Source organism: Lonchura striata, chromosome 26 (genome assembly GCF_046129695.1).
Source record: "Lonchura striata isolate bLonStr1 chromosome 26, bLonStr1.mat, whole genome shotgun sequence".
Lineage (NCBI taxonomy): Eukaryota > Metazoa > Chordata > Aves > Passeriformes > Estrildidae > Lonchura > Lonchura striata.
Genome location: NC_134628.1, coordinates 7501469 through 7519755, shown reverse-complemented (window position 1 = coordinate 7519755; position 18287 = coordinate 7501469).

The window sequence follows — 18287 nt, the reverse complement described above, 5'->3', positions numbered from 1 at the left end:
CCCGTGTGCCCCAGCCCTGCCTGTCTCTCCCAGCTCTGGGTTTTCCAGCTTTGCTCCTTCCTGCCCTGCATTCCTGGGGCTGGCAGTTCCAGCCCAGCCCATCCCAGTGACACTTGTGTGCAAAGAGCTGTCCCACGTGTGGCTGGCACTCCGAGAGGGACAAATGTTCTTCCCATTAAGTGCTTCAAGGAGAGCTGATGATGCTCCACCAGGCCGGAATGATGGACTCCCCTTCCCACACTGTGTGGGGATGGGGTCTGGCAGTGCTCTGCTCCCCCAGTGCTGTGCTCCTGTGATCCTCTCCACCCCCACTAATCCCCTGCAGTTCTGCACAGGGAAGGGCTCCTCATGGCCCTCACCCCGCCTGGGCTCAGGGCTGGGCACTCCACATCTGGATGGGCTTCCTGGAGGCCAGGAGCAAGTTGGGAAAGCCCCACCAAGGGTGGAAGCATGCTAATAACTCAGCTGCATGGTGGGACTGGCAGAAACACAAAGTTTTGGCTTCTTGACTGCTCCTTCCTCCCCCTTCTATCTCCACCTCCACCTCTCTTCTTCACCATCCTTTTCCAACCCCTCCCCACCCGGATCAGTCTTTCCTGAGGACACCTGGAGGTTTGGAGTGCCAGGATTTGTGTCAAATGCTGTGTGACAAAGGAGCTCTACCTCCCACCCAGGTGTGATTTATGTTACCAACCGTCTGAGCTTCTTGTTGCAGCTTTTATTTAATCCAGGAGGAAAAGAGCAAGAAAAGAGAAGTAAAAAAAAAAAGGACAAGGATAATTTATGGCTCCAGGGTGCAGAGAGGGCCCTGGCTGTGATTGTCTAGGAGCAGTCCCAGCTCTCCTCCCGAAGAATCAGTGTCCCTGTGCTTAAGCTTAGCCCAAGAAGGTCAGGGAATCATGGAATGATTTGAGCTGAAGGGACCTTAAATCCCATCTCATTCCAACCCTGCCATGGTCCTGGTCCTGCATCTCTGTGCTATAATTAAATACAAGGAGGCCACCCCAAATCAAGCTAAAAATTAAGATTCTCATTATTTAAATAGGAACCAACTGCCTGAAAGTGAAAGATGGTGGAACCCCCACTGTTCATTCCTTTGGTTTCATAGTTGGTGACAGGCACTGCCATTCCTGCTGGGACACAGGAGCTCCATCCAGCACAGTGGTGCCCACTGGGAAAGGCAACGTTCCACCTGATTTTTCTTTCTCATTCCACACACCAAGCCTCTCTCCCTTATTAAGCAGACGAAAAAGGCAGAACAAACTGGAATATGTAAAATGTTTGTTCCTTGCATGTCCCACCTGGCTGGTCTCCCAGTGGGCTCTTTGTTATTCACCAAGGGCACTGTGGGAACCCAGGGCACAGGGAATATTTCTCTGTCTGCTCTGGGGTGTCCTGACGCCCAGAGAAGCACTGACTTTGACCCTCATTCTTGGAGAAAGCTTCCAAGACTTCAAGATAGACTAGAGCCCACAAAAGTGTGAAATAGATAATAGAGAGTATGTCACTTGGGTGAGAAATTTAGGTTTTGGGATTTTTAGTATGCTGTAGATGGAAACAAGATGGAGGTTTTAGGGCAGAGGCAGGTTGTTCTTCTAGGCCTTCTTCTTCCTTCTTCTTCCTTCTTCTTCCTTCCTCATGGGTTTGGGTGATGTCTTGTAACTGGGAAGAAGCGTCCACAGTGCAGGCTTTGAGGGATCAGTTATTGGGTTAAAAGGGAAAATAATCTAGGTGTCATTTCTTAATTGGATAGTTTAGTCTTAAAAGACCTTGTAACAAGAACTTGTTGTCCATTTTTGCTGTGCTTTTCCAGCACACAGCGTCTGCTACAGATGGTGTACAAAACTTTCAATAAGAAAATGATAAAACAAGAAGCTGAGGACCAAAAGAGTCTGTGCATCTCCTTTTCCTGGTGCAGAACCACTCCAGGAGGGTTTCCCCTGACAGGGGCCAAGACACTGATAAGGCACCATTCTATTTCTGTCACTTCCTTACTGAACACGAAAATATCGAATTTCCCCTGCCCCAGGTAGAATGAGCAGCCACTGCTTTCATGGTTTACAGGTCCCAGGTGATGCCATACTGGTCTGACTGGTGTGAGAGCTCCTGGGCTGGTTGGTGGCTCCCAGGGACGTAGAGAAACCCTCACTTTTGCTTTGGGATGATGTATTTCACACAAAGGCACAGATACAGCCATGGAATAAGGCAGAACTTAATTGCAAAGAAAAATTCAGGGATAGGAATGTAGCAAAAAATTCAGGAGTTATTTGCTTGTGGGAAGCAGCAGAGGTGGGGCATTGGCAGTAATTGACTTGGAGTAAGCTGCAGATCCATCCCCTGCCTGGAATTTACACCAAGCCCTCTAAGTACATCCTCCACCAGAGCTTCCATCATGTCAGACTTGTCAAACGTGGGTAATGCAGATGAAACACTTTAAAAGAATCTCATTTTCAGGACAAGCTGATCACTCTTTCCTTCAAAATAAAGCCCTTGTAAAAGATCTTAATTTAAGCAGTCAAAGATTAAGCTGCCCAGAGTGATTGCCTGCTTTTGCTGCAGAATTTCCTGGCATTTAGCACGAGGCTGTTCATGGTGTGTCACGAGCTTTGAGCCCCATCCTGCTGAAAAACAGCGACTGGGGGGAAAGGGGGACCAAGGGGAGGCTGTGAAGCCTAAAGTGACTCTTGCAGAAATAGAGGCAGGTTCCAGTTTTGCCCTTGTCCCCAGTCCCTCTCCAGCTCTCCTGGAGCCCCTCCAGGCCCTGCAGGGGCTCTGAGCTCTCCCTGGAGCTTCTCCTCTCCAGGGAGCACCCCCAGCTCTCCAGCCTGGCTCCAGCCCTGGAGCAGCTCCAGGGGATTGATCCTCGCCTGTAGAGAAGGACCTTGGTCCCTGGAGGTGACAGAGTCCCTGAAGGACCTTGGTGTAGCCTGTCACGCCCTCACTCTGCTCCCTGACCTCTTGTGATCCCAGAATTGAAGGGAAATTGAAGGTTTTGTTTCCAAAACTGTGGCTTAGGAGAAATCTGAGCAACAGCTGAGTCAGTGCTGGCCCAACTGGAGGGGGAGCTTTTTGTTCAGAAGGGCACAATGTCACAGCACACTGAGAGCTGGTGTAAAAGGGGAAAACAAGGATAAAAGGAGCAGTCAGAGGAAGAAATCAAGGGAACAAAGCTCATTTCCTTGAGGTATTTGAGCTTCTGATCAACTCTAGTATCTTCAAGCAGCAGAAAGCCTTATTTATATATTATTTATCTTTGGCTTAAAAAGAATCATTCTCTCATGTGACAGCTTCTGCCTGGATTTTTGTGCCATCTTCTTTTCTTTTCCTTGTGTTTATTTTTTTTTTTCTTTTTTCTTTTTCTTTTGGGGATCTTACCAGAGCTGCTCTGCCTCTGTTTGCTTTTGTAGCCACAACTTCAAGGCCTGACCTTGGTGTAACTCCTGTCCATGGCCTCGGGCTCTGCTTTGGCCCTGCTTCCCCTCCTGCCCCAGCTCTGATCTTCCTGGAGCTTCGCATCTCCACGTCCAGGGCTGCTTCGTGCTGCTGACTGGGGAGGGGTGGAGTGCAGCATGGTGCTGCCTGTCCCTGGAGGAGAACTTCTCCTCATTGATGTGGAAAGCGGAAAATAAAATAGATGATTGCACTCTTTATCTTCAGGGAACAGTTTTGCTCTGCCCGTCCCCTCCCTGCAGATGTGAAAGCATTTCAGCTCAGGGAAGTGCTGGGAGCACGGTGAGGGAAGTCAGTGCTGAGAGCAGCAGGCACATTTGTTCCCAGCACAGGTGACTTGTGACCTGTCTTTGCCATGTGTGCTTTTCCTGCTCCCTGACAGCCCCTCAGACCGGGCGCCTTGTGCCTGGAGTGCCACGGCTGTGCTGCTTTCTGCAGCCATTAAACCTGGTGTCCTAGTTAAGGGCAAATTTGGGAGAAAACCTCTGGAAGGAGTCCTCAGAAAACAAACCCCCACAGCCCCTTCACCCCCCAACCTGGTTCGGGAAGAATTTTCTCTGAGAGAAGTGGAAAAGAACCTGTTTATTTAACAAACAAAGCACTCCCCAGCAACGAACAACACCAGATGACAAAAAAACCCTTTCACCACCCTGAAGAGATGAACAAATCCAGAAAGTCTCTCCTGGGAGTGGCCGCCGGGTCTGGGTGCTGGGGATTGCTCTGGGCACTGGGGATGGCTGCTGCAGATCACAGAGCGCAGGCTCTGGGTGCTCCTCGGGGTTCCCAGGTCCTGTCTGGAGCAGGTTGGATGGTATTCAGGAAAGGGAAAGGGAAAAGAAACAGTCCAGGGAAAGAATTGGACTGCTGAGCTAAACTAACTAACAAGCAGAAGCAAAGGCAAAAGCAGAAGCAAGAGCAAGCAAGCAAAGCAAAGCAAAGCAAAGCAAAGCAAGCCAGGCAGCACCAGCCTCTTCTAGACAACAGACCATGGGGGAGGTGAGCCGGCTGATAACAAGACAAAACAAACCTTCACTTTCTGAGTCGGTTCTGAAAGCACAGAACAGAATATCAAACATACACAGAACACACGACTGGGGATACAAACACCATAACGTCACCCTAGGACAGCTGGCTTGGGAATCATGAGAAAAACCCAATTCCTCAGGTTCAAAGAGGCTGCAGAAATGGCATATCAGGGACGTTAAACAGCTTTGCTGGGATTGAACCAGAGACACATCAAGGGGCAGTGGGTGCAGAAATCTTTAAAAATGCTCTGTGCCTGTCCCCCACTGCTGTGCCATGGCACCATCCCACATCCTGTGCAGACAGCAGGGCTCCCCCTTAGCTGAGCTCTGGCCAAGTGGAAAATGGGCATTTGTAGGTACAAGACCTTTGATTTTCTACTGGGACAAGAGCACAGGCAGCCAGAGTTGGGAGCGTAAATCAGAGCTCACTCATACGGATCCAAGAATGTTTCCAGATCAATATTTAAAAGAGTGAGGTAGGAAAGGCAACCACACTCCCTCTCTATCCATCAGCTCTGCACAGGGCTGCTTGTCTCATCCATCTCCTATCCCCCATCTCCTCCCAGCCTCTTCTCTCCCCGTATCTGCAGCACCATTGAGCACTCTAATAATTCCTCTGTGTTCCAGCCTCGCTTCTACAAGGGAAGAATCCCAATACTGAGACCTCTTCTCACTCTTCACTCATGTACAGGAGGCTTGGAAGTGAAATTAGGATCAGAGCTGCTGACACTGAGCTTTATCGCGCCCAGGCAGGTCCCTGCTGCTGCTGGAGATTGCTGCGATCTGCTGGGAAAGACTGCAGCTCCAGGTAAGGACCTGCTGCTGTTTCCCTGTTGCCCTGCAGGAACATTTGGATGCTGCTGAGAGGGTCAATACATTGTAAATGTCAGGCTGTTCAAGCCTCTTGGGACAGCCCCCTTGGTGTCACAGCTGTCCCCTCCTGCTGTGGGGTTGTCACCTGCGGTGGCACCACAGCAGAGGAACAAAGGGCTGTGAGGACCCAGAGCCAGGAGCTCCCTGCTCCGAGGCAGCTCCCACCTCACACAGCTGGGCAAGGGACTTGCCGTGAAATGCCACCAGTGCTTTGTGGCCCCTCATGTCCCTGATTTCCACGGCATCCTCTGCCCTCTGTGGGGTTCTGTCCTCGTGGGGCTGGGGACAGGGAAGTGCCATTATCTCTGCTGCAGATGGGAAGTGCCTCTCTACAGCTCAGATCCCCTCCCCCAGGTGCAGGACACAGAGGGCAGTATTTATTTATTAAAAATGCAGTAGTCTGTGGAGGGATGGGCATGAGATTCATGCTGTATCAATGTGCATAGGAGGTGAGCGTCCTCTGCTTGGAGAGGAAGCAGAACTCAAGGTGTGGATCAGCCCTAAAGCAGCGCTCAGGATTTACATCCTGGGAATGTCTGTGCCCACTGGCTGTGGAGCTAGGGCTGTCCTCTGCATAAAAACACCTTCAGCTGGGTAAGATGAATGCCTCTGACATCCAAGGAATGAGACTTGGGGTTATTGCCAGGATTTTTGGGGTCTGACTGACTCAGAGGGGCCCCTGGGCAGGTTGGGAAGGAGCAGGCTGTTGAGCCCTGTTGGCTCCTCACAGATCCCTCAGCACTGGCTGCCCCTCCTGCTCTCAGCAGCTGCCCAAAGGGATGAATTGCCCTCTGGAAAAACCTTTTCATTACATGGGCTTAACGCTAAAGACTGACTTTAAGGTGGGAAATCTGCTTTAATTAGACAGGAAGTCAAACTGATACATTCACTTCTATCTCTCCATACTGGTGTTTCCAGCAGCATCTTCTTCCCAGAGCTTTTGGGAATTGTTTCAAGCCAGGAGAGTGGAGGGCAGGCACAGGAGTGTGTGGGGAGGTGTGAGCTGAGTATTGATACAGAACTTTGGTGTCGCTCAGACAAGTTTGTGCAGGCAGCAAAGTTCACATTTATGTGCAAATGAGGAGACAGTCACACTGAACTGGAGGGAGAGGATGCTAATGAATGTTCTGCCAGGCTTTAAGGAGAAGATATTGCCCAATGCTGTGGAAAATTAAAATTTGTTTCTAATATGTATGGTAAATTTAATGCTAAAGACCAAAGATAAATGGGAAGGGAATTTAATATGAGCTGACCCCATTTTTGCTGGAATGTCATTTGCTGTCGTTTCCGCTTCCTTTCAGAAAGCAAGGGACACTCTAATTAGTTCTTGCATTCTGCACATCCATTATTGCTCCCAAACTTGAGAGGAGAATGTGAGGGATGCTGGGAAAGGAGCAAGGGAACCCTCCTGGACCCACAGTGCTTCCAGATCATGAACTGGGGCTGGGGCTGCAGAGCCTCTGCTGACTGGCAGGAGGAGGAGTTTTGGGTTCTGGGTGCTCTTGTGGAGGTCACTGCTGTCAGATGTGGTGGCCATGGCATGACTGGGATTAAATTCACTTTGGGATGGAAAGAGCTGCCTGTCTAAAGAGGATCTGGAGTGTGCAGGTCTTTGCTGGTCTGAGTTTCCTTGAGATGGATCCAACTTCCAGCTTTTTCAGAATTTAACATGGTGCCCACACTGCACACACAAATCCAAAGATCCTCCTTTGCATTAAACTGTGAATTCACACAAACTGATCCAGCTATCGAAAAGCTGATTTGCAAAAAATTCCTTGCCAGGCAAAAGATGAAACCAGAGGACCCCTTCTAGCCTTCATTCTTAGAGGAAAAGATTCAGAAATAGCAGGATTTATGGAAATTCCCTAGGAATAGATCAGAGCTGGAGCTTTATCTTCCTTAAATAGTTCCCTGTGAGGCTTAGGGAAGCTTTTCCTTCAGATGGGTTTTCAGCCATGGCCCAGGTTGCCCCCAAGGCACAGACCTTGCAGAGCTCAGGAGATGCAGAGGTGTGAAAGCTGAGCTCAGAGAGGAGAGCATCCCCTGCCCAGCCCCATCCGCTGTGCTGACCCTCCCTGGCAGCTCTAGCCGCTCGGCTCCCCGATGGCAATGAGCCTGCCTGCTGCTGCTGGGGCTCAGCAAACTCAGCAGCAGCTGATCAAAGTTTGCAGCTCAGATGAGAGGCCTCAGAACTCCTCTCAGGGACGTTCAGGTCCCTCTGAGCCCTGACGATGGAATTTAATTGGCTTGTGGCTGTGACAGGTTGTAATCAACCTGTCCAATTTTAATTTCAGCCTCGGCTATGTGGCAGATCTGTGTTTATTTTTTTAATGATCTGCTTTATTTGAATGGTGAAAGTGCCCTGCTAAAAGAAAATACTCCCACAGCTATTTTCTGCAGGCAACTGGAAAAGTTCCGCCTGCAACCGATGTGTTTAAATGGCAGTGCCCAGGAGTGAGATGCTGAGGGAGAGTAGCTCCTCCTAAAGGGTTAATTACTCTTTGCTGGACTGTCTGAGAGGAAATGTCATCAAACAGCCAGCCCAGTTACCTGTGTGGAGAGCTTCAAATGGGAAATGTGATTTAGCCCCTGGTGGAGAATTTACAACTGCAGGACCTGGAGAAGAGTCACTTGTGCCTCAGCCCGAGAGATCATCCACACAAAGCCCTGCAGGGAAAGAACTGACTCCATTCAACAGGAGATGGGCTCCAGATACCTCACTGGGGCCACTGGGCAAAGCCAAGTCTTCTGTCTGGAGCTGAGTGTGAAATGGTGTCGTCACCCTCATGTTAGCTCCCCTTGCTGCCCCTGACTGCCACAAGGCAGCCTGAACACTCCAGAAATGAGAGGTCTTATTTCGATTAAAAATAATTTTAGGAATAATTATAATTCCTTGCTTCTGTATGAATTACTGAGAAGAGGGACACCTGGACTGCGCCTGTGGCCATCAAGTGTATTTTCAAGCAGTCACGTGAGTGTAGGTGTAGCTGCCACAGGATTTTTCTCCCCCTGAGAAGACAAGCCAGTTGAATCTGGAGCTTTGGTGGGAATTGTCTTTGTTTGGACAGAGAGCCCTGCCCTGGGAGGTGGGAGGGCAGCAGGAGGGCTGGGGCACGGGGCCAGCCCAGCTCCAGCTGCCCTCACATCGCTGCCAGGTTTGCTCTGTGCCAGCCCCTCAGAAACCTCCCGGGCCCGCTGGGGAGTGCCAGCTCTGGAATGAGGCTTTGCAGGGAAGGGTCTGGAGCTATCTGTCACCATTACAGCACTTGGCTTCCCAAACCCAGCCTGACAGGAGCGTTTTGTCCTGGGGGTGAGGACATGATCCAAGAGGACACCTTCCCCAGCCACCTCCAGGCTTGGCCAGCCCTGCCCATCCTGGCATGGGGAACTGGGATTCTGCTCTGTGCCAGGGGGAATTCAGAATCCAGCATTTTCCCCATGCTGGGTGGGAGCTGCAGTGGCTGTGGGAGGTATGGGGGGTGGGCAGGGGATGTCTGGGGTGTGCTGTGTCAGGGCACCACTTCAAACCATGGCGAGAACCAGCTCGACCCTACGGAGGTGTATGCCAGTGTAATTACCTCTTCTGAGCAGAGGGGATATTTTTAGCCCACTTGCCTAAGGAAATTAAGCTTATATGATGATGGAATGAATGCGTGAGTGTTCCTGTATGTTTACTCTGACCTTAATAATTTTTGAAGCCATTGGCAGTTTCAAGCAGATTTGATGGGGGAGGAAAGCAGTCTCACATACAATTAAGGTTTTATCCACACTGAGAAAACACTGGTCAGGTTGAAGAGAGAAAGCCCCTAAATGCTCCCAATCAGCATTTCTTGTCTGAACAACAGGCCAGAGCGTGGGCTTCTACCTCACCAGTTATCAAAGACTCCACACTGGGGGAGAGAATTTAGCAAAACCCATTGGAACTGCAGGAAAGGATTTGATCGGAGCTCGCAATCAAGCATGAAATGCAGATCTTGGGGAAACAGGGCTTTGTTATTCTGTGTGCTGATGGGACTGCATATTAACTGCTGATTAGTTGTATCAGCACAAAGGCAAGAATGGATTTAGTTGGAGGTATAAAGCTGTTCCTGGTAGCACAGCTTGTTCCTCTTCCCCACATAAGTGCATTTGTGTCAGTCAGGTTGTTTGCTGCACTCAGGGAGTTAATGCTGATCTCACTTTGGGGCATAAACAGGGCTTAAAAGCCAGGAGTATTTCACATGGAGATGTCGGTGCTGGGGTAAACCCAACCAGCTGTCAGATTTGGTTCTCTGCTGTACTTAAAGTGACACAGATTAGGACTGGGGAAGGGAGTTCTTAGGGCAAATCCTCTGCATTGCTGTTCCTCAGAGGCTGGGATGGAGCTGCGCTGGGGAGCGGCCTGGGGGTCTCATCTCTGGGGGTCCAGAGAGACCCCTCCTTAATCCAGCCCTGAACCCCAGCATGGCCCAGTGTCCACGGCCACTGTCCTTCCTGCCTCCCTCACAGCTTTTCAGGGTGGCAAAACCACGTCCCTCGCCCACATTTTGGAACAAGCAGCAGGCACCTGCATCCCCCCCAGCTCCTGAGCTTCTCGCCCTAGTTTTCCTCCAGGGAGATATCCACGATGATTACATGTTGCTCAAACATGCACAGAAGCCTTCTTAAAATTAACATTGTCTTCATTTTATTTAGCATAACACACTGGGGCTTAATAAGTTTAGCAACTCCACTGGAAATTTTGGCTTTTACTTAATTCAGATTAATTTTGCAGAGAGTCCCTGCATGGACAAATCTCCTGAGGTGCCTAGCAGTAGCCAAGCCTTGCCATGTGTGGCCACAGGGACAAACTGGTTGGAATTGGCTGAGATGTGATTTGTTTACCCTCTTTCCTGCTCTTATCTAAATGGGCAAAGACCTTCCAGCTGCACCAATCTCTTGCAGACTCCCACCCTCACACCCACCCCAGTGAAAGCTCTGGGCATCGCTGGGGACACTGGGGTCACACAGCTGAGCCCAGAGCAGCTGGGGGTGGGAGGTGATGCTGCATCTCTGCCTGATTGCCTGGCAGAGCTCCGAGGTAAGAAAGCTGCCATAAAATCCAGTGCCAGAAGGGATTTCATGGGAATGCTTCAGATCCCAGGCTGGAAACTGTGACATCTCCAAAGAAACAAGCCCCACTGCAGGGCAGCGCTGTTCCTCCCGAAGTTCACCCCATTCCTGCCTCCAGGTTGATTTGTTTGCAGAGTGACTTTAATTAAGTCACTGGGAGCCCTGTGGGTCTGTCAGCTCCACTCTGCACACCCTGGCAAAGAAAGCCCATGGAAACATCCCTTGTCCTGCTCCTGCCAGCACAGAGCAGCTGGAATTGCACCCATGCCAGCACAGGGATCATCAAAGCTTTCCCAGACTGTTCTCAAGGCTCTGTTTGCCATAAACTGGCTGGGTGAAAACCACAGGGAATGCTGAGGAACAAATCCTTGTTGGACACTGGGGCTCGGAGCATTCTGGGCCAGTGGCTGTCCCTGCCCATGGCAGGGGTGGAGTGGGATGGAATTTAAGGTCTCTCTCAACTCAACCATCCAATAATTCTGTGATGATTTGGGATGGGAAAACTCCTCTCTCTGCAGGTGCTGACTTCTGTTGAATCAGAGCATCCCAGGAGCTGTCTGTATTCCAAACTAGTCTGACTCTCCATATGCCCTGAACCCCTGGATACACAGCAGCTCCATTCTGGAGCTCCAGCTGCCATTTCTGGATGCCCAAGTGTCCTGGCTCGTAAGATCAGCATGTATTCCATTTGCCATCTGTTGGAGGTGGGGCAGTTTTCTTATCTCTCCCAAGAACAATGTCTCCCTCCAGGGAGAGATCTTCTGTTAATGGGCCATTAATGACTCCCTGCATGGCTGGGAAAGTTCCATCAGGCCATGGTGAGATGCTCTGCCCAGAGGGAGGAGCCAAGCACCCCTACCTGCATAAAATCTGCATTTTTGGGACATCAGAGCAGCCTCTTCACTGGATTCCCAGAGGAGCAGCTTCTTCTCTGCTGGATCCCCAGAGGAAGACCAGGCCCATCTACTCCATCCCCAGACCTTCAGAGAAAACTCCACCCTTCTCCAGATCCTCGCTCCAGCAGCATTCCATCTGCCCCTCCAGGAGGAGCAGCCACCATTTCACTGGGCTGTTCCCAACACCCTGACTCCTCAGGGTGTCAGGGTTCTGACTCTATCACTAGTTTTGTTTGCACTATTTACATTTTTTTCTTTTAGTTTTTTTCCTAGTAAAGAACTGTTATTCCCATTCCCATATCTTTGCCTGAGAGCCTTTTCATTTTGAAATTGTGGTAATTTGGAGGGAGGGGGTTTACCCTTTCCATTTCACAGGAGGCTTTTGCCTTCCTTCACAGACTTTTCAAACTAAGACACCAAGGCACCCCTGCAGGGTCAAGGTGCTCCTGAATGGCCCTACTGCTCCCCTGGTGCCCTGCAGGACGGACCTGCCTGCTCCCTGCGTGCAGTGGATTAAAGACACCAAGGAACTCATTCCACGCTGGGCGCCCTGGTGCTCATTACAGCCTCGGCTGGAGGGATGGAATGAGCCAGTTTGATGGCAACAGTAATTCCTTCCTGCCACATTTGGTGGTTGTGGATCTATGGGGGATGCGGGAAGATGGAAAATCAGAGCAGGCTGGAGCTGTGGGATGTGCTGAGGCTGGAAAAGCTGACACCAGAGCGTGCTGGTGACAGATAGGGCAGAGCTGAGGGGACAGTGGAGCTTTCCCAGTTCCCCTATAATCCTGTCACGCTGACCTTTTAGAAATATATATTGGAACATTCCAGGGGACCCGCTGCTCCCAGGTTCTGAACATCAGCAGCTCCGAGGGTGGTTTAATGCCTGCGGATGGTTTAGATCCTTGCAGAGCTGCCACTCAGCGTGGTTCCCCCAGGAATGCTGCCCAGGAGTGCTGACCACACCATGGCGTGTCCCTCTGTGACACAGGGACACTGCTGGGACCCTGTGGGAAGAGCTGGCACTGTGGTGTCATTCTCCACGCTCACTCCATGGCCTGGAGGAGGGCAGGAAGAGGGAAACCTCAGAGGATGGAGCCTGGAAGGGAGCCTGGTGCTCTCCCCAAAGTTTTAACCCTGGGCTTCTTCCCCTGTCTTTCAGGCTGGTTGTAACCCAGGTAGTTTTCTAAATTTGTGCAAAGGGATAATCCATGATTAACAGCCATTTTAATAAATGGCTAATCAATTTATATGGCTTGCTGTAGAGCTTAATAAATCAAGCCCAGATTGATTATAACCATGGCTTGTGGCCATCCTGTAATGCCTTCCTCTGATGTGCTTCTAATAGTCTGGAACCTCCAATGCTGCTGTCAGGAGCTCATTTAAAACACCAGGCAGTGCTTTTTAACATGCTAAAAGCACAGGGCAAATAAATATTCCTCTCTACTTGTAAGTCACATGACCCTTCATGGTGGCAAATTCGGGTCCATCAGGAGCCTTGGCAAGGAGGGACTCGTGGAGCTTGGAAGAGAAGCTGGGGAGAGATGTAAGCGTAGGAAGGGTGATGCTGAGCTGGACTGGGGTCTGTGGGCCCTGAGAGGGGCCAGGAGAGAACTCCTGGGAGTGAGGGAATGGGGAAGGGGACAGCCAGACCTGCTTCCCAGCCGGCAGCAGTTCCAGTGCCAGGGCTCTGCAGGGAGCTGGAAGCTGTCCTTGGGCCTCACATTCCAAAGTCATGGATGGATTTATCCCGAACTTTTCGTGCCCGTCCCTCCACAGAGTCACAGGGCAGCTGGGGCTCCAGGGGCCTCTGGAGGTCACCTGCTCCCCCAGGGCCACCTCGCTCAGGGTGTCTCAGGGTCACACTTTAATCTGCTTGTCCTGCAGCCCTCAGGCACACATTCTCTGTGCAGTCACAGGGGATCACACTGAGCGAATGTTTATGTGACTGGACACAGCAGAGATGGAAAGTGTCTCTCTGAAAGGGCTGAGCTTTACCCACAAACACCCAGGAGGGGCTGGGCTATTCCACAGCCTGGATGTCCCAGCTGGCACCTCTGTGTCCCCAGAAGGTGACCCTGGCTCTTCCCGAGGCTGTGTCCTGCCAGCTAGGGGAGACAATGATTTTCCAGAGGAGAAACAGGAACTTGAACTGATCAGTACTTGAACTGATCCCTCAGAGAGCCAGAATTCCTGCTGCTCTCCAGCCCCTGTGTTTTCAGAGCCATCAAGACAAAAGAGGATCATGGTACATTAAAAAAGCCAAGCAAACTGTGAGCTTGAATGTTTAAAGCCCCACAGCTGGTAGGGTTTGCTTTTTTTATATTCTATTTTTTTTTTTATTTCCAGCTTGATTCACACAACTCTTTAGAAGAAGTCCCATCTGCTAAATATAGTCTGAAACCTGTAGCTGCCTGGAAAGAGAAGTGTGGTGATTTCTGAAAAACTCTAGCCTATAAAAACTGACACACAGCCACTCACACTCTCTAAAAACCATCTCCTGGTGGATTTATTAGTCTTAGGCAACAGCAGTTGGTCTGAAAAGAAAATGTATTTAACCTTTCTTTTTAATTGTCGCACTGTTAACCTGTCAGTTCTACATGGGGCTGTTAATAATTCCCCTTTAAATGTCTCAAAAGAACTTTCATGTTTAAATATTAAATGCTAAAACTTGGGTACATTTAGCAGAGGATGGAGGCAGTGCTCGGAGCAGTAAATGTGGCTCAATGCAGAGTCCACTGGAGTGCCTGGGAATTGTCACTCGGAATCCAACAAGCCCAGACACAGTGTAGGCTGCAAATCCTGATCCCAGGGTCAAACCCTTGGAGCTTTGACCAGGCTGAACTGTGGGGTTTAGCCTGGGAACAACGTGGTTAGACCTTTAAAGCTGGGCTTTACCTTCAGTTTAAAGTAAGATGCACACTGAGGGGTGCAATTCATTAATTATGCTGAGCTGACTACACTTTAACTGCTCCTGCAAGAGGTGCACACAGATCACCTGAGCTTTGGAGCTGTCATCTGGGAATCAACTCCCAGTTTGTTTAAACAGGAGTCCCGTGTTAAAAGCCATGGTTTGACACCATCTGCCGGACCTAAAGCCTTCCTCCTGTGGCAGAAAGGTGTCCCAGCCTGGCTCACACCCCCTGGCAGCTCTCACCCTCCCCTTCCCAGTGAGGATATTCATGAGCCCTTCCCAGTGGTGGTGTCTGGGGAGCCCCTTCCAGCAGGGATATCCATGAGCCCTTTCCAGCAGGGATATCCATGAGCCCTTTCCAGCAGGGGTATTTGAGGAGCCCTTTCCAGCAGGGATATTTGTGAGCCCCTCCCAGCAGAGGTATTTGAGGAGCCCACAGTGCTGTGATGGAGCAGTCTCAGTGATGCTTCCATGCTTCCCTTGGCAGGAGTCCTGCAAGAGCCCCACAGGCTCTGCTCTACCCCCTCCAAACCCAGCACAAACTCCCAGAGGCTTTCTGAGCTGGGCCAGGACACCATGGACCGTTCACACGAGTCAGGAGAGCAGGACAGGCCGACTGAGCACATCCATATCCCATCTTGGCCCTTCCAGTCAGGATGTTTGCATCCCTGCGATGCCACGGGGCAAATTCAGCATTGCTGGTGAAGGCACAATTCAGAGCCTGTCAGGTTTGCTGAGGCTCCCTGAGCACTTCTTACCCCCAGCTGCTAATGCAGAAAGCAATGTAAATAAGTGTAATTTATGCACCAAAGGAAAGGTGTGAGTTAAAATAACTCCTAGCCTAAAATAACCTCTATGTGGGGAAGAGGGGAGAGAAGGGAAGGCTGAAATTTGTACCACGTAGCGCATCAGCTCTGAATTTGGCCCTGGGCCTCAAAGCTTTTAAAAAGAAGGAGTAAGTTTATTTTGGAGGTCCCCCACGGCTCTGCTCCCCTCTGGCAGGGCGGTGCGGAGCCGCTGGGTTCGCAGGGCTGCTCCCTCCCTCCCTGCCAGCTCACCGCTCTGCCGGGCTGGGTCGCAGCACCAGGAGTGCCCATCCCTGCCCCGTCCCAGCCCAGCTCTGGGCTGCCTTTGCCTTTGCTCACGCTGATGTCCCCTCAGGTGGCTCCTGCAGCGGCAGGGATTTGTCGCTGTCCGCACTCGGCCGTGACCCGACTATTCCCCGCGCTGGTGCCACCGTGCCCGGTGGCCACTTAGTGTTTAATTGTCCCCGGGGGCAGCGCTGTCTGCCCGGGCACCCCGGCAGGGAGCGCGGCAGGGCTGCCGGCTCTCGGTGCCCGTGACCAGCCCAGCCCGGGCAGGAGCGCTTTGCGATGGAATGAATAAATAGCCGCGGCTTTGAGGGGAGGCTGTCAAAGGCTTTCTAAAAACAGTTGGAAATTGGCTTTGTATCGGGCTGGTGGTTGTCGGTGCTGGTCTCCTGGAAGCCGCAGCTCCCTCCGGGTGCTTCCCGGCGCTCCAGAGCGGGGCTCCGGGGCTCGGGCACAGCCCCGCTCAGCCGCAAACACCCGCAGAGGGATTCCTCAGCACGGGCAGTGCCCTGCTCCCCACGGCACGGGAACACAGCTCCTCAGTGCCCTGCTGCAAGTGCTGTCCCTCGGGCACGGCGACAGCTCGGGAGGGTCCGGACCAGGAATCCCAGGAGATTTTCTGCCCCTGATCCTGATCCCCACGGTATAGCTGCACTGGCTCCCACCATGAACCCCTCAGCTCCAGAACTTTTCCTGCTTTGGGAAAAAAAAAAAAAGTTAAAAATTCAAAATTCCTGGCTGAAGTGTTTGTGTCAAGGGCAGAATTTGATCCCAGAAATCAGTGGGAGAAGCCTGATGGAGACCCTGGTGAGTGGGTGGGAGTGGGATGGCTGAGCCTGCTGCTGTCCCATCGATCCATGGAGACCCCAGGGTCCCCAGCCCTGGCCCAGTGCTCATCCCTGCTGTTGGATTTATCCCATGGGATAGAGCAGCTGGGCTCTGGGCTCAGAGTGCAGCAGCCTCTCCCACTGCACTGCTCACAGCAGCACTGCTTGCTTTGTCCCAGCTGGGAATTTTGGGGAAGGTTCCAAATCACCTTGAACCTTCTGGGTGTCCTGGTTGGGGCAGACATTTCCAGCCTGGCCACAAATATGACGGTGACAAGGACTCCTCCTTTCCCCACCCAAAGCCACTCTGCTCAAACTCTGACCACTCTGTGATCAAACTCCTCCTGCCTTTGACAGGACTTGGATGAGGTTTCTCCTCCTCAGGCTCTTTTATGAAAGTTCACACGCATCTTTGAGCACATGTGGAAGAAAGCCTTGAGCACTGAAATTCACCCAAATCATCAAAACTCCTTTTATTTTACATAAAATGTTTTCCTTTATGAAAGGAGTAAAAGAAGTCTAACAATCATGATGAAATAGGAAAGGGAATGCCTAGAGCTAACTACAATATAAAATAATATTCATCATATCATAATATTTTACATTTTGCTCATTCTTTTATGTTCATTAAAACCCACTTGAACCAGAATGTAACAACAGCAAAGAAAGTTGCAGAGGAGGAAGAGAAGGAAGGTACAGCCCAGGGGGCAGGGACAGCAAGAAGTGCCCCCAGACAGGCACAGGAGGCAGAATTAGCCAGAATCCCAGAATGGTTTGGGTTGGAAGGACTGGAAGGTCCATCCAGTGCCACTCTGCCATGGCAGGGACCCCTCCCACTGTCCCAGGTGCTCCAGCCCCAGTGTCCAGCCTGGCCTTGGGCACTGCCAGGGATCCAGGGGCAGCCACAGCTGCTCTGGGAATTCCAGCCCAGCCCCTGCCCACCCTGCCAGGGAACAATTCCCAATTCCCAATCTCCCATCCAGCCCTGCCCTCTGGCAGTGGGAGCCATTCCCTGGGTCCTGTCCCTCCATCCTTGTCCCCAGTCCCTCTCCAGCTCTCCTGGAGCCCCTCCAGGCCCTGCAGGGGCTCTGAGCTCTCCCTGGAGCCTTTTCTTCTGCAGGCTGAGCATTCCCAGCTATCCCAGCTGTGTCACAGAAAGTGGAATAGATGAAGCAGGAGATCCTTCCTGTCCTGCGAGGCTCCATCCCAGGATGAAACACCTCCCTGGGGCTGTGTCAGCAGCATGTGCTGGGTGAGGAGCAGAGCAGAGCCTGGGCTGCACCAACCAACCCAGAACGGGCTGGCCCAGCCCCTCCAGGGCCTGAATTCCTCTGGCTGCAGCAGCACTGGGTGGGAAATGCTCTTTGCTGGCATCCATGCAGCTTCTGAGGTGACTTCCCCCAAATTACTGCTAAAATACCAACTTATCCCTGGGATTTGATTGAGAGCACCAAGGGCTTCCTGATTGTTTTTTCTTCTGCAAAGGAAGGGAATGAACAAAGCAGCTCTTGGTCCTGAGCAGTGCTAGAGCCCAGGGAGCTCCAATGGCTGCTTGGAAACCAGGCAGTCACTTGGAGTTGAGGAAAGCAAGTCCCACCCCTGGCAGGCTGCATGTCCTCTCCTGCATACAATCCAGCATGGCATTTACTACTCAAAACGCTTTGCAATATATTTTCAGATGCTCCCAAAGAACACTTTATCCATGTGCCCTTTTCCACATGTGGCACAAAGGCCCTGCTCTGTCAGAACTCAAAATGTCCCTCAGACATTTTTGGAGGTTCCAGGTCCAGGTCAGAAGCATTTGAGACCCTGGCAAGCAGCTGGAAACAGCTGTGATTTTGGGTTTGAGCCATGGAACGATTTACCAACCTTGCAGGGAGAACAAGAAGTCACAAAAGTTTAGATATTATAATAGAAGTAGTCACAAAGTAGAGGGAAGAATTTTTTAGTGTTATACAGGGGGGTTTTAAGTCTTGTTTTTGTACATGGGGGTCAGAAGTTTTAAGATGGAGGGATTTGGGCCTGCCCTGTCCTCCCTCTTTCTTCTTCCTTACCTGCATGTTCTTGGTGATGTTGGTGTTATGGACAAATTCAATTGGGGAGGTTAATTATAGATAAAT